This window comes from Lissotriton helveticus, chromosome 4_1 (assembly GCF_964261635.1).
Source record: "Lissotriton helveticus chromosome 4_1, aLisHel1.1, whole genome shotgun sequence".
Classification (NCBI taxonomy): domain Eukaryota; kingdom Metazoa; phylum Chordata; class Amphibia; order Caudata; family Salamandridae; genus Lissotriton; species Lissotriton helveticus.
This window is the reverse complement of record NC_136063.1, coordinates 456,362,021-456,379,242: the sequence shown is the minus strand read 5'-3', so window position 1 is coordinate 456,379,242 and position 17,222 is coordinate 456,362,021.

The following is a 17,222-nucleotide window of genomic DNA, read 5'->3' as shown; positions in this document are numbered from 1 at the left end:
CTTTCCAACTATTCCAAGTTTTGAAGCAATACTACTCTTGTCGGTGCATCTGCATTCAAGGTTAAACAGTTTAATGAAAATGTAAAATTGGGGCTGTTAGACCTGGCATCCTTTGCATGGGTGCCCCAATCTTTTTGCCTCTGTCTCCTGTATTTCTGAATGTATGCTGGACTTTGTTTTTGCTGGTTACGGTACTCTGGGCACTTTACCACTGGCAATCAGTGCTAAAGTGCAAGTGCTCCCTGTGTAAATTCTGATTCTGATTGGTTGTCTATAATTGGCATATTTGATTTACTGGAAAGCCCCTAGTAAAAGTGCACTGTGTGTACCCATTACCTGTAAATCAAGTGCTACTACGGGACCTGCAGCACTGGTTGTGCCACCCACATGAGTAGCCCTGTAAACGTGTCTCAGCCCTGCCACTGCAGTGTCTGTGAGGGCAGTTTTAAACTGCCATGTCGACCTTACAAGTGCACCCACTTGCCATGCCCAAACCTTCCCTTTTACTAAATGTAGGGCACCCCTAAGGTAGGCCCAAGGTACCCCCATGGGCAGGGTGCAGTGTTTGTGAGAGATAGGACATGTACTGGTATGTTTTGCATGTCCTGATAGAGAAATACTGCCAATTTAGTTTTTCACTATTGCAAGGACTTGTTCTCCCTTAGGTTACCATTGTATCATTGGAGCTGCCTTGTAACATTTTACAAGAGTAACTTTCGATTGGGAGCAGCTAGAAATTTGGTGTTTGGTCTCTCTGAGCTTAGAAATTAAAAACACAGGTGGTTTTTAAAAATACCACGTTTAGAAATTGGGCATTTTCTTGCTTTGCATCCAGTGCCTCTGCCTGCCTGTCTTAGCAATGTCTTGTTTAGACTGACCTGTCCTGTTTGTGCATTCACTCTAAACAGTCAAACAAAGGGAGTAGAGGTGTGCCCTGCATAGCCTGATTGCCCATTGGTGGAAGGAGTTGTCACCTACAACTGAATAGGGCTGTGCCTCGCCTCTCACAATGCTGTCTCCACCCCCCTGGAGTGTATCTGGAGCCAAGATCGGGCTGGACAAGAACTTGTGCACTACAAAGACAATCCTATGAAAAAAGCCTACTTCAAAGGCCAAAAGGGGTATAAATATTAGACCTAGAACCCCAGACATTTAGAACACATCTGGATCAAGAGGAACCTCTGCCAAGGACAAGAGGTGTGAGGAGGAGTATGGCCCCTTTGATGTGTGGTGCTTTGCTGGGTTGGCCTGCTGTTGCTGCTTCTGCTTTGAAGAGGAAAAGGACTGGACTTTGCTTTGTATCCTGCTTGTGAGGTTTCTCCAAGGGCTTGTATTGTACTTACCCCCTGTTAAGAAATCTCAGAGCCATCAAAGACTTCATCTGCAGCATCCCTGAATTCCGCTGCTGGGAGTTTGGACCTGTCTTGTGGTTCCAATGCCAGTTCTGGGCCCTTGGAGGTTGTTTTACCACCTAAAACCATCAAAATCGACGTATCGCCCTTCCAGTGCCTGTTTTTCTGATGCAGTACCGCCGTGCGGGAGAACCTTCCACACACAGCTGCCATGTTGCAGAGGAAATTGGCACAGAGCCTCTCCTCAGCCGAAGAAACAGCCACAGCCCAAATTCAGTGCACCTTGTCTTTGAAGTCTGAGACCACCACACAAAGTCCGACGCAGGCACTGCTGATCGGCTGAAAGAATCGATGCATAGTTGGACCATGGCTGAAGAAATCAACACAGCACCTGTTTTGATCCAGATCTCCACGCATCGCACCTATGCACCATTTCCAATATTGATGTTGGTCTGGAGTAAGGAGCCAAGGCTGTGTTTCCGGAGACCAACGCATAACCTCCGCAGCATAGCAGTAAGGAACTGACGCATCCCCTTCCCTTGGAGCAAGGAACCAATGCATCACCTTCATTGCGAGTAAGGAACCAAAGCATTAGCTTCCCTGAGAGTAAGGAACTGATGCATTGTTTTCCTTTCCAGCGCATCACCTCCCCTGCGCCTGTTTCCATCTATTGATTTTGACGCATCTCAGGTACTTTGCACTAAAAAGTGAAGCATCCATAGTTTTCAATGGACTAAATTGTCTTGCACCTTTTTATAGTGACATCTTCATGTATGTATGTTGGATTTTTGTAGTTTGGTCTTGTTTTGATTAGATAGTTATTGGCTATTTTTCTAAATTGGTGTGCGGTCATTTTGTGGTGTTTTCACTGTGTTACTGTATATTTGTACAAATTCTTTACACATTGCCTCTGTAGTTTAGCCTGACTGCTCTGTGGCAAGCTATTACAGGGTGATAGCTAAATTAGGTGTGCACTTTACTCATCCTGACTCATCCAGATGGTTCCTGCTGGTGCATGGTGCAATCTGACTGACAACCAGAAATCCCATTTCTAACAGTGGTCATAAAGATGAGCACCAGAGAGAAATCTTGTAGCAGTATTTAGGAAGACTATTAGGGGAACTAGTCAAGTAGATGGGGCATAAGTGATGTATTGCCATAAGCAATTTTAGATAGGAAAAGCTCTAATGAATTATTTGAATTCATACTCTGGTATGAGGGGACATTGCTATCAATTTTGCACCTGCTGCAGTGGCACTGGGCCTAGAGATGTTTTGTGACCGAGAATGCGGTTGCAAAACATTCACAGAGACAACCAACTTCAAGCTGGTGGTAACCCATTCACAAACGGAAAGAGGTTCCCAAGGGACCCCTCCCCTTTGTGAATGTGGGTGCACACATGTTTTTAACCCCTTCCGTGCTCATGAGTTGTGCCGCTCGCATGCTCATGACGAGCTCAGCTCGTCATGTAACGCGGTATTTTAAAAAACGCAGCGTGCAGCGGGAAAACCGATAGCGTGCATGCGGTTAAGAGCAGGCAGAGGTCCCTGGGACCACTACCTACACTTAAAACATTAAAAGGTAGCTTTTCATTTTATTTTTTAAAATGCATCCCATTTTCCTTCAAGGAAATAGGGCTGCATTACAAAAAAAATTGCTTACTTGAAAAGTAATCACAGACATGGTGGTCTGCTGACTCCAGCAGGCCACCGTCCCTGTGAGTGCAGTCCATTCCCAAAGAGTTGCAAAGCGACACCTACCTCATGAATAATAATGAGCTAGGTCTATTTGTGACCCATTGGTAATGGCCAAATGTGTCTAAAGAACATTTGTACTTGGGTGTTTGCGATTTACTAATTGCGAATCACAACAATTCACAATTAGGAAATCACACACAAACTCACCTTTCTATACATTTGGCCCGTATGGGTGGTAGAACAAAAATGTAGTGGTTGTACTCAAAACCTGTCAAGAAATCTTGTGAAAAAATAATAAAGTATTGGAAAAAATAGTTATTTTGATTGGTATGACAATGCAATCCCACGTGAAATAGGGAATAGAGAAAACATTTTGAACATGAACACGGTTGTGACAGGAGGACTACTATGTTTATGAATCAACAAAACTGTGAATCTGATATTGTGGTGAACATCAAGAAAAAAGTTGTAATGATGCACCACAAAACATGGTTAGTAAAAATATTTCAAGTAGAGGAAGAAGAGTACAAATTCCAGGAAAATTCACAGATTGATGATTTATTACACTTTGTTATGTATTAATAATTTCTTTGTGTGTGTGTTTTTTTTTGTTTTAATATTAAAAAAAGGGTGGTGTTATATAGACCAGTATAGTTATCATTTGAACATGTAAATGAATTCTTAAGAATTTAGAACCCGATTCACAAAGGTAAACTTAGACATTTGGTCTAAACTTAGCCAAACGTCTAATTTATGACTTTGGGAATGCCAAAAGGGCATTTACGAGTACAACCGTTATGTCCACGCTCAAGGCAGAGACCCCTGTAAACAACAAAATGTAGTTTGGTTGGGTTATTGTAAAGCCAGTATAACAAGGAGATATAGTATGCATCCAATCCCGTCTTCTCTAGTGTTCAGAAGAGGTATCCACATTTGACCCTGTCAACAAACAAACAGAGGGAAATGGTGTATTTTAATGAGTCATTGGGGCCACAAAGCAAGTGAGGTAGTATTTTCAGATGATTCAGAATGGCCTTCCAGGGACAATCCCCGCTAGGGAGGATGGATATGGTGACTGTTGGCCAGGATCTTTGCCAGTATTTTCACTTTCACCTTAAACAGTGAAGGAGGATCTTTCCAGGTTTCAGTAGCACTTATGTCAACACTTTATTGGATGTGAAGGAGATGTAGTCAGTGATCTCAGATTCTTTATATGCATTGTAAAAAGTGTTCACCATTTGTGCTTTGCCCAATTTATAGAACTCTCCAGGAATTGTATATTCTCATGGGTATTATAAGGCATTTCAGTTATGGCAGAGCAGTTTCCTTTTTCGAAATGGCACAACCCAGTACAGCTCTCCTTTCATATGTTAATCTCAGCATTTCTAGGTCAGACAGAAATACAGTCTCCATAGGCATAGTGTCATCTGTCGCAGAGTTGTAAAGATTTTTGTGGTAAGCATCTCTGGTACATTTTGGGGCAAATGTGATTCCTCTTGCTTGTGTTGTGCTCATAAGAATGTTCCTGCTTTCTCACCTTGTACCTAGTGTGCCTTTATGTGCATGCCAAGACATATTCAGCTTTGGAGGTGAGTAGAGTTCAAGGAGAATTTTGTTCGTTCAAATGCTCTCCTGTCCTCCTTAGTTATAGACCGCAGACGCACTCAGTTATTTGTGTTATTGCAATTAGTTTGAAAGGTTCTGTCCAATATGTGGTCTATAGCCAAAGTTCAGTTACCACAAATTAGTGTTTTGGGTGGATCCGAAATTGTAGGAAAGTCTGGAGAGAGAAATCTGGAGAAATGGTCGAGGAACCCTATTTTGAATGTATTAGTGATGAAGACAGATGATGTATTGATCTAGAAAACAAGAGTTTTGTGACTAAACATCTCCCCTCGGAGCTGGTCCAGGTTTTCTGTACCGTGCAAGGTAAAAATGTATTCAATAGTATTACAACACTGCATTTCTACTGGCTCATGGAGGCAGGTGCGCCAGTACCCAATGTTACTGCCACTTCGCTGCTTTCCAATGACTGCACTGACCCAATCTCACTACAGTTTTTAAAATGCACAGCTGAGATGTGAATATTCTGTGAAAATGTGACCATTCAAGGACATGTGTGTCATTAAGAAAAACTAGTGTCCAGTCCTTGACCCTAGAGTTAGAGGAGTTATGTTGCAGTGGGCAGTACCCAAGAATGGGGAAAGTTCCTTTACACAACAAGCTTCTACTCCTAGCTCAATAACAAACTTGTCAATCAACGGTGACTCTGAAGCGGGTAGCTATGGCTATGTATAGAGTTTGTAGGAAATGAGTTGCAGGAAAGTGGTTATGGAGTATGAAAGGTTGTCCTAATGGTAATAGGATAGAGTAGCTTGTCAATGTTGACAGCTAAGAGAGAAAGATAGTAAGTGTGGTACCTGTGTGATTTTCTGATGTGTTATACCTGCAACAGGCTTTAAGTGTTTTGCAGTAGGTCTCCGTCGGTCTTTTGCAGTGGTGATCTTGACTTGTCTTTCACCAGGGTCTCTAGGAATTAGTTCAAACATTGTTGAAACGTCCTGCATTCATGTCTGATATCTTGATCTGCCTTCTTACAGAGAATGGTCTTTCCAAGACCGAAATTGCTTTATGAATATTTCCAGGTCTGTGGATTAAAGAATGTCCAGATACTTCCATGTCCTCCGATTCAGCATATTCAGAGGATTTGTCATCTTCAGTGAGCCACATTGTTGAAAGTACTAGGAGGCCAGATTTGATATCCAGTTAAAAAGTCCTGAACGTAGGGCTACAAAGCTTTTCTTTTCTGGTTAGTCTCAAATGAGAATTTTACACAAATGTTTATTGTGTGACCATCTTGATTGAAGGGACCCTTCTAGTTTACTACTCAAAAACAGGTGATTGTGGGCTCTGGGTGTGTACTCCTAGCTGTGTTCCTTGGTCCCATTCTGTGTGCCAATTCAAACTCTAACAGTGATATCAATTTGATATTCAAATGCCCACAGAGTAGTCCAATTAGAAATCTTTCATATCGTCCTTTTTGTATTTCTCTGGGTACCTTAAAGGCGCATGTTGATGTACCATGAGCTGTCTTCTAGAAATGTTAGAAATATTTTCAGATTTGCCAGATCTCCTGTTCCCTGTCCAGGACAGTGATTAGATGATTCTCCACATTTTACAAGCATATCTGCTGAGGTGAGACTTATTTTTTGAACAATGCTGTAATGGTTTTCACTGATCTGGTTAATTCTCCAACTTTAGTTCCAAGATAGTAGTGTCCAACATCCTTCCTTTGGACCCAATCCAGCAAGTTCCTTCTATATTTCATGCAATGACATCCCCTGATGTCTTGAGGAAGTAGAGATTAGCGGTGTCTTGTTGCCTCCCCTACTGATTCAGAGATCTGTAGTTGCCACAAGGGTCTTGTCAAGGACATGAAAACATCAACAACAGTGCTCAGAAAAAAGCCTCTTGGTCTGTAATATGTTGGCATCCATAGAAGGGGCCAGATGTAGGTAAATATATTTTACCGACTCATAAATACCGAATTTTACCGATTCGGTATTTATGAATCGGTAAAATATAAGGAGGGAGATGTAGGTAAATCCAGATGTGGATTTACCGAATCTGTAAAAGTCGGTATTTACCGATTCGGTAAATACCGACCGTTAATGCCCATTCATTCCTATGGGCTTTGAAGCCCATAGGAATGAATGGGCATTACCGATTCGGTATTTACCGAATCGGTAAATACCGAATTTCACAAGGGTGCAGGGGGTGTCACTTTGACACCCTCTAGCACCCCCAAAACAGGTTCGGGTGCCATGTGGCAGGCATACCTGCCCTAAGGGCAGGTCTGCCTGTCATATGGCACAGGTGTGCATGCACACATGTGCATGCACACCGGAATCGGTATTTTACCATCAAATTGAATTTGATGGTAAAATACCGATTCGGTAAGGCTTGTGGGACTCAGAAGAGTCCCACCTACATATCAAATTTACCGAATCGGTATAAATACCGATTGGTAAATTTACAGAATCGGTAAATTTACCGAGCGGTAAATTTACCGATTCTGTACACATATGCCCCCTACATCTCAAAATCCTTTTACCGGTCGGTAACGGACGATTTCGGCCGTTACCGACCGGTAAAACCCTACCTACATCTGGCCCAAGGTATCTTTCTTATGTGTGAGATGGATATCCTCCAGAGTGAGTGTCAAAGCTGAGAAGCTGTGCGCTTTATTTTGTTGCTCTATGGGTCGTGATGCAAAAGAATCTCAGGGGTGCCATGTCATCCTAAAAAGTACAGCACATAGGATTAGGTCTGGATTTCATCAATGAGGCTTGAGTGGAGGGTTCACAATTAAAGGATTAAAAGTATCTCTGTATGAATTTTCTGGGCAAGGTACATCACTTATTGCTTTTCTAGTGGGTTTGCCTATATTATCATGTTGGGATATTCAGCTCTGATCTTAAGCAAAGTGCCCCTTTCATTGACGGCTAGATGGCTCAGTGATACTTGTGGTCACATGGGCATGTGAAGGCCTCAAAGGAACTCTGAGGGAGTAGGTGGGGGTAGCTTTCAGGTACATCTATCATGAGTGGGTAGCTGTAGGGAAATCAGTCCTGTTCAGACACTGCTGCCACATGTTGGAAAGGATGTTACTTTTAGTTCCTCACCTTGCAGGAACTTGCTTTCCAAGCATTAGGTCTGATGTCTAATTGTGTGTCCGCTCAGTTCTGTATTCAGACTGAACTGAGAAGGTAGTTTCAGGTGTTGCAGTGCAGCCATGGTCCACTGTCAGATGGGGTACAGATGCCTCACATGTCATCACTTCGCATTGTACTCCCATCATTGATCAGGACATTCAAGTAATCCCAAGTAGAGATTCATATGTTCCAACACTTATTGCCATTCACCAATGGTGCGCAAGGTGTCTCGGTTTAGTAGAATAGTGCTAGAAGGTGGCTTCGGCTATGTACCTTTAGTTGCAAGCATCCATATTGACTGTGGCTAAGTTTTGCCTCTATGACGAAACTTTTAAGAATTATTATATCTGCAACTGGGAACCACTAGCTTTTTTCTGTTAATGTCTGGCCACATTTTTCCTGTATTTCTATCTGTGCAGCGGCATTTTAACATTTCGACCCTCATTAAAGCTGGCCTCCTAATTTCGATGGCGCCAGTAACAGTGATTACAGAGCTCATTAGAATGAAATCGTTTTTGCTTCCACACCGTGATTCTGGCTTCTAAAACAGTTGAGACATCAGTGTGAAAGTCATGGGACAAATGAGTAATTACTTTGGGACTCGTACCTTGAATTACCAATCACCTGGTATTTCTTATTGGACTCTCAGGATCCAACAGTTTAAGGGCCGGATTTTCCCCACCCTCACATTTACTCGACTCATTTTCTGAGACAATTGCAGTGAGCCCCTTTGTAATTCATGTCCACCATTTTTATTATCCTCACAAATATTTGTAGCAGCAATAAATAATGCTGCAGTGTCCAGCCAATAAGTGCCAAGTCCTACCCACTTCTTTCTTTGGCACATAATGGATCAAATGAAGTGCTAACTCCTGCACCCTGCCCAAGGACATCTTATAAAATAGGGTGGCTGTGGTCAATAAAGTTATTAAAGTTGATCCGCCCCTTTCACCCCGTTCCCGAATTTTCAATTGCCAATACAAATTGCAAAGCTCTCACTCTGACCTCTTGAGAGTCTCAAAAGCAAGGTGGCACAAACTGTTGTACCCTTTTATTGGGAATTTATCAATGATTTACAACCAGCCAGGCATGAAAAAAGCTTGTTATTGATACACACAGCCAAAGGAATAAGGTAATCATTTGCGAAGTGGAAGTCATGGAGGATGTTAAGGATGCTACCACTATGGTGTGCAGATGTGGACCACACCAGGCTCCGCCATTACCTTTTCAGAATGTACATCTCATTGTGACATAGTAATAACTTTCTTGAAAGGAATATTTTCCATAAAGGTTTTTATTCCAAAGGCAAAAGAAGGTATTCAAGTTGGCTGTCACTTGCACGCCACTGTCACTGCATTATCTGTAGTGTACAGTGTAGTTCACAGTTCATGCAGATCATAATTATTCATGAGATAAGCTTTGTTATCCCCCTGCACACAGTACATTTGACAAAGAGCACATTAGCACCTCCTTTGCTGTACAGAGGGAGAGGATTCTTGCACTGTAACACATTCCTATGTCTGCAGTCTTCTGCAATATCCTCTCAACCAAAGCTATGTATAACTTATTGATTATAGAACAAATATTACTGGAGAAGAAGCCGGACACATAAGTTGCCTTCAGTCCATTTATCTTCTTTTTAATCTAGTCCTGGATTGAAAACTTCGGGGCCAAAAATCATGCAACAAGTTTGATCCAGAATTGTACCCTTCCAAATAATCTACCTGAAATCATTGGGAGAGATAAAAATAATGCTTTTCTGACATGCCTACTGTTGCATATTAATGTGACTGCGTGAGCGTGACATTGATTATATGTTGGACTCACACTTCTTACAAATAATGCGAGTTCTGCGGATAGAGCATGAGTATAGTGCTGGTATATGCTGCGCTCTTGTTATCATATAATGCATGTTTTCAAACTGTAATATCAAATGATGCTTCCTTGTAAAACAGTATTATGAACTTATCGTTGCTGTGTTGTTGTTTGAGGGAGCGGGAGTGTGGCATGTAATGCAGGAAGGAGATAAAATAGTGAGAGGAATGATCATTGGGATTCATTCCACAGGTTTCTTCATTTTGAAAACTCTAAAGAAAGTGTTGCCTTATATTCCCTCAAGCCTGCAGAAGAGGGTTGTAACAACTCTTATCTCCTCCAAAGTTGAATATGGCAATGCCTTCTTTATCAATATCCGAAAGCGTTTTCTTCTCAAATTACAAACACTACAAAATGCTGCGGCTTGGTTACTATTGGATATTGTCGAAAGGTAGGGCCGAATTCGACCAAGAACCCTTCAGCATTTGCCCGGCGTTAGCCGCCTCTCATACCATTCGAGATTACCAAACAAAGAGGCAGGCGCTGGAGACAGAAGGCAGGAAACAGGAGTTTATTCCGACGGAGCAGAACACGTGAAATCAGACAACAGGGTATCTTCTCGAGGTGCTCTAAACGCATCCTTGAGGCCTGGCCTCTTATACACAGGTTTATTGCTTTATTACATGAAACACATTCTTGTCAATACTTTGATGTACGGAAAGGCATCCTCGGAATCTCCGCTCCAAACCCGTTCCCACACATATTTACAGTAAAAGTCTCCTCCCCGATTTCAGTAGGTGATGACTATCGCGCAGCTGGATATCCCGCCGGCTCCCGGAATGTGTGAGGCTGATCGGATCTCATGGGGTGGGGGCTTTTATCAGTCATAGATTCTTTGAAGAGAGACAGCTTCCTACTGTAAGGGGCAATAAACTGTATCCGCAGGGCTAGGTGATGGCCTGGGATCGAGCGGGACAATCGGGCACAGAGGAAGGGGGTTCATCAAAGGATGCGTGATCATTAAAGGGACGGAAGGAGGTGTTAGTCGGGTACGGGATGTGGCTCCAAGGCAGGGCCGCGCTGAAAGGGTGGTTTATGGCCCAAGCATGTGAGAACGTGGGCTGTCAGCGCGCGGGGGATGCTGGCGGGGTCAGAGAGGGAGAGAGGGAGACGCGCTGGCTATCGGCAGTGGGCAGAGAGGCCATGGCGTTCAAAATGGCTGCTACTTACGCGCACATTTGAGCTAAAAGGGGACAAGATGGCGCCGATAATGTTTACATTGCAATCTAGATTTTAACAGTCCCCCCTTTTCAACATATCTAGCCAGCTTGACAATTTATGTCTATCCCCATCATATTACGGATTTCTACATCATACAAAGCTTTCATGCGTTCAGCTTCAAAGTTCGGAGTCTTAGGGCAAACACAGTTAGCAAATAGTGAACACAGAGGTGGCAAGCATTGAATACCCAGGCAGAGTCCGCATATTACGACGATTGGTATCAGTACAATCATGAGCAACCTCCATCCCCAGTCCTTTACAGTACTCCAGAACCAACTCCCGAGCGACCATCCTTCTTGTTCCTGATGAACTTCTGAGGAGAGTCTGTGGAGGTGTTCGATGGCCTTGTAAACGGAGGGTGAATTGTCTGGTATGTAGGTACAACAGCTGGACCCGATGATACGACACGCTCCTCCACGGTCCGCCAGAACCACATCTAGAACAAGGCGGTTTTGAAGAGCCACCAGACGGACCGCCTGAAGCTCGGCTGTATTGTTTGTGAGGATACCAGCTGTAATGTTCATCGTTGTCTCGACTGCCTGGGATAAATGTCGAATGGCACGACTGTTCGCCATTGGACCCCAAAGTGGAACAAGTCCTTTCATTGCATCCAAGAATTGTGCTCCAGTGGAGTCGGCCTGCTCGATGTCCTTTGCTCGTCTCTGTCGGTGATGGTTTGCCGGAGCCACATAGGTTGGAGGAAGGATGAAGGCTATGTAGCAGGTACCTCCCCAGCCCTTTGGGAGCCAGGTGTAGGCTTTTGTACCACAGACGAAGTACATGTTTGGAGAGGTGACAAAAGAGGGTGGGTCGGTTGAGTACAAAGTTCTGGTGATGCGGCAAGTGCTGTGGCCCACCATTTGTGTCCCATGGCCTGTGATGCATACGAGGCCCGAGACATTGTCGACAGATAGGGCCACAGTCAGGGTGGCAGCTGTTCGTTTCCGGAGGTAGGAGAAGGTGGGTCTGGCTGGATTGTTGAATATTTGCATCTCCACCATTTCTTTAGCGGGGATGTCCATGTGAACAGAGGCATTGGAGGATAGAGGGCAAAAAGGAGCAGCAGCTCTCCCGGTTTTGTTCAGCCAGACTCCATGATAAAAGTGTGTCATAGTTTCGCTGGAAGTGGCATTGTCTTTGTAGCTCTCTTGCAAGAGGATCAGCCAAGCAAGGCAGGAGCCATGAACAGAGAAAGGTGAAGGGATGAAGGGGATGGAATGTCCGGTGGCATGTGGTATCAACCCACAGATCCAGCAATTTGTGGCATTTGCAGCAAGGTTGTGTTGGTGCAGCAATTGTACGAAAGAGTTGTTCCAGAACTCCTTACGCCTTTCTTGGATTTGAGGTGAAAGAGAGACCAGGTAGTGTTCTTTCATGGTGGTAGGCTTTGCAGTCGTTAGAAATGTCTTATGAGCCGGTGCGTTCTCTTCCACGATCCAGAAGGTAGTCATGAGGAGGAGGCAAAAGAGAAGAGTGATGAGAAGAGCAATAGTCTTTGAGCTGTGCAACCTGTCAGTTTTCGGGTTCCTGTAGCGGGTCTTCGGATGTCCGGTGGCTTCCATCATCTTCGTATCGGGCGCTTCCATCATCTTCAAGGTGCTCGGTAGCGGGCAGAACCACAGATTTCGTTTGGTTTCTCTCCTGGCAGCCTTTGTAGTGTTAGGCCGCCGCTCTGAGAATGATAACTCAGTCAGTGGTCTACTTAACCGAAGCTCCCTCCTTTCGTCGCAGGTTATACCCTTCTCTGGATGGCACAGTGGGATCAGGGAATTTCGCCAATTCAAGTGTCTCTGTTTCAGGGTAACAGCTCAGGGATGGTCGGTCTTTGTTCAGGAGCTCTTCCTGGGTGCTCACGTCTTCGGTCGACGTCAGGGCCGGAGAGATTTTCTTGCAATGATGTGCATGCAGCCAATTTTGCTTCCCCTCCACTCGAAGAGCTGTTCGGGTGGTGATCAAGACTTGCCAGGGGCCCGTCCAGCGGGGTTCCAGACTCTTCTCCCGCTGGAAGTTCCGAATCAGGACGAAATCTCTAGGCCGGATGGTATGTCCGGGGCCCCTGGAAGCATCGGGGATGGCCTGCAGCACCTGATGATGAATAACAGACAGTGTTTTAGTTAGGTTATACAGATAGTCAGACATTAGGACGTCCGGGACATTGTGAATAGATGTCGGTTTGGGTGCGGACCAGATACTCATGGGCCGGCCGAAAACAACCTCGTAAGGGGTCAAGTGGTGTTTGGTGGGGGTGGAACGCATTGACAGCAATGCTAGGGGGAGAGCGTCTGGCCATTTTAGTCCTGTGGTAGCCACTATTTTCGCCAGTTTTAGTTTCAATGTGGCATTGTGCCGCTCGACCAGTCCAGCAGATTGGGGGTGAAAAACTGCGTGGAATTTCTGTCGTACCCCCAGTACTTTCAGGATGAGCTGGATAACCTCGGCTACAAAATGGGGGCCATTGTCACTCCATAAAATACGGCAAAGGCCGTAGCGAGGGAAGAACTCGTTCAGTAGTACTTTTGCAGTGGCAATAGCAGTGTTGTCACGCGTCGGGTAGGCTTCCACCCATTTGCTAAAAGCGCACACAACAACGAGCACATACTTCAGTCCTTGACATCTCTCTAACTGGATATAGTCCATCTGTAGGACTTCAAATGGATGGTTGGGGACCCCAAACCCTCCCCGGGGTACGACAGTTCCTTTCCCAGGGTTGTGTTGCAGGCAGACTAAACATTGTTGGACTAATCGTTTGGCTGAGTCTGTAATTCTATCGTTATGCCAAACTCGGGAGACAAGTTCGGCCATAGGGGCAGATCCTATGTGTGCAGGGGAATGGGCCATCGTCAGTATGGGGATCAGGTACGAGTTGGGTAGCAACCATTTGTTCGTGTCTTTTGTCCGCCAGCAGCCTTCATCATCCTTTAATCCCACCCGTGCCCATTCAGTCAATTCTTGTGGTGAGCTAGCCATTTGGATGTCCCTAATAGTTTCCCTAGCGTCCGTCCATTTTTCTGCTTGTGACCTAGTCACGTACATGCGAGTCGTCGTCCTGTTCTCAGCTGTGTTTCGGGCAGTGATGTCGGCCAGTGCATTTCCCTGTCCAATGATGTCTGTCACCTTTTTGTGTGCTTGGCATTTGATTACGGCAAGTTGTTTGGGGAGGAGAACCGCTTCAGTCAGAGCGGAGACTAGATCTCCGTGCACGATGGGCGTACCATGAGATGTCAGAAATCCCCTCTCCTTCCATAAGAGCCCAAAATGATGAACCACCCCGAAGGCATACTGGCTGTCCGTGTAAATGTTTGCTGTCGTCCCCTTTGCTAGGATACATGCTCGTGTGAGGGCAATCAGTTCTGCCGCCTGGGCGGATCGTTGCGTGATGCGGGCGGTTTCAACTACAGTTCGGGCTGTGGTAACTGCATAGGCAGCTGAGGTGGTGCCGTCGGGGAGTTTAATGCAAGAGCCGTCTACCCATAGCTCTTCGTCAGGGTTTGGGAAGGCAGTGTCTCGGAGGTCAACTCTACTCCTAGTCTGTTCGTCCGTGAGGGTCACACAGTCATGTATTGGGGGCACATCGGGATCGTTTTCAGGCAGAGGCAGCAAGGTGGCTGGGTTCAGTGTGGTGCATCGTTTCAGCGTGATGTGAGGTGCGAGCAGTGTCAGTTCGTACCCAGTCAGTCGCGCGCTGGTCAGGTGTTGTGTCTTGGTCTGGTTTTAGGAGGGTGTCAAGAGCATGAGGCACTAGTACCGTGAGGGAATTCGAGAGTACGATTCTCTCACTTTGTCGGATAGAGACAGCAGCAGCGGCTACTGCTCGAAGGCAGGCAGGCAAAGCTCTTGCTACAGGGTCAAGAGTGGCAGAGAAATAGGCACATGGTCGTTGTTTGGGGCCAATGGACTGAGTCAGGACAGACAAAGCGCATCCCTCCCTTTCATGAGTGTAGAGAGAGAAGGGCTTTGTATAATCAGGGGTTCCTAGGACGGGCGCTGAACAAAGGGCGTCTCGTAGTTCCTTGAAGGAGGATTGACATTCAGGGGTCCAAGGGAGCGGGAAGGGGGCATCTTTAGCCAGTAGGGAAAGTAGTGGTTTCACAATGAGGCTGAAATTTGGCAACCATTGTCGGCAGAAGGAGGCGAGTCCTACCAAAGAGCGGACTTGCTTCGGGGTTTTAGGGATAGGGGTCTCTAGAATAGCCTGTATTCGATCAGGTGTGAGCTTTCTCCCGTCTTTGGACAAGAGGTCATCAAACAAAACAAAAGCCAATGCTGGGACTCCCTGTTCACCAAACAATATTCTTCAAAATTAGCTGCTTTGAATTAAACAAAAACAACCTGTTTTTGATTTAACACCATACGGGATTTATTCTCTTTTAGTAGGATTATTTTCTTTTTTAAGCACACTATTTTTCGTGCATGGAAAATACAAAATACAACGAAATTTATATATACAATATATACATACAAATTTATAAACAATATTATACAAATTTCATACACACTTGGCCATACAGTCATACACAAACCATTCAAACAACTGGAAGTGAGAAAACAATGAGTCCACGTATTGGTAAATTATTTGATGGAAAATAATTCTTTTCGTGATTTTCTAATTCTTAAAGTCTGTTTTTAGTCACAGTTTTACCAAAGTCACTCATGTGACCACATTAATGAAAGGACTGTTCCAAAACACTAATGGTAACCAGATACGGGACAAGACTGGTCGACGCGTTTCAAACCCCTTCGCCTTGGTGGGGTTCTCCTCAGGACCGGATAGGTTCTGAAACAATAGAAATGGCTAGCTTAGGATAGCTTATTCAAAAAGTTGAAAAGGACGTACTCCAGTGAACCAAAGCGGCTCCCTACCTTTATCTAATAGTCAATAATCGCAAACAGTGATGGGCGGGTGAATTCCCCAAGTCGAGTCTAATTTGTATTTCCCCAAAGGAGTGATCACTGGGACTGTGTTAGGAAAAACAAAAACGACATTCAGTATTTAATCAAACATCCCAGCTCATTCATTCTGGTCATGTAAGCAGAGAGGAGGGGGGCATCCTACTCACCCGCTAGTAAACAGCTTGCGGCTCGCTGTTCTATCCTTGTTTGCTCGGGAGCGGCCGCTCCTTTGCTGAAATGAGAAGGAAAATTATGTAAAAAACTCTGCGTCTCAGGCGCGGTGGCGGTGTAACTCAATCCAGCGGGGTTACACACCGATTAAGGAAAAAGGCATTCGTCCTTCTCCTCGGTTGAAACGAATGGTTCAAACGAATGGTTCCCTCGAGTTAGGAACTTGCCAAAAGGACTTCCTGGTTAAGGGCACAAACCCGGTGGTCCTGGGACTTGTAGTTCTGCAACCAAGTCACACGGCGAATGTAAATAGTGGACTGGATTGTGGACTGGACTAGGCGGACCCAATTTAGCTAGCGCGGCTTAGACGTTAGGCTTATAGATTTCTGAAATTTCATTTAATCCTCGTATCGCGGTATTGAACTTCATTATAAGCATTGCTTCGCGTTGTGATAGTTTGGCATCGAGGTCGCCGCCCCTAGGATCTTTCTCAATTTTGGATAACACTGTCCAACGCAAATCAGTTTTCTCATGTTTACATTTTGTCCAATGGTTGACTAGTGGGGCATTCTCCACTCCTCTGCGGATACGCGATTTATGTTGCGTTATCCTGTTCCTGATTTCTTGTGTAGTTTTCCCAATGTAGACTAGAGGGCATGGGCAGATGATGGCATATACGACGTTTTTGGATTTACAATTCGTAAAAGTGTTGTGCTTCCAATGGATATTCTCAAATGTAAATACTGAGTCCTCAATGGTTTCATTACAGCAAGTGCATGTTCCACACTTATGATGTCCTTTGGGCGGAGGTAATCCAAAGAGACTTTGTAATGTCTTGTTTGATTTTTTTCTCCAGTAAGAGACCTTACTGGAGAAAAAAATCAAACAAGATGTGAGAAGGATGGTGTGCGTCACCACCTTCTGTCCAGCTGCAAATCTACATAGGAAACTCATTATGTCCAACTGGCATTTACTAAAAAATCTGCACGAGGATTTCTCAGCACCGCCACTTTTTGCATACAAAAAGGACAAGAGCGTGGCTAACCATATTGTAAGGGCGGCATTACCAATTGTAAAGGCACCGACATTACAAAGTCTCTTTGGATTACCTCCGCCCAAAGGACATCATAAGTGTGGAACATGCACTTGCTGTAATGAAACCATTGAGGACTCAGTATTTACATTTGAGAATATCCATTGGAAGCACGACACTTTTACGAATTGTAAATCCAAAAACGTCGTATATGCCATCATCTGCCCATGCCCTCTAGTCTACATTGGGAAAACTACACAAGAAATCA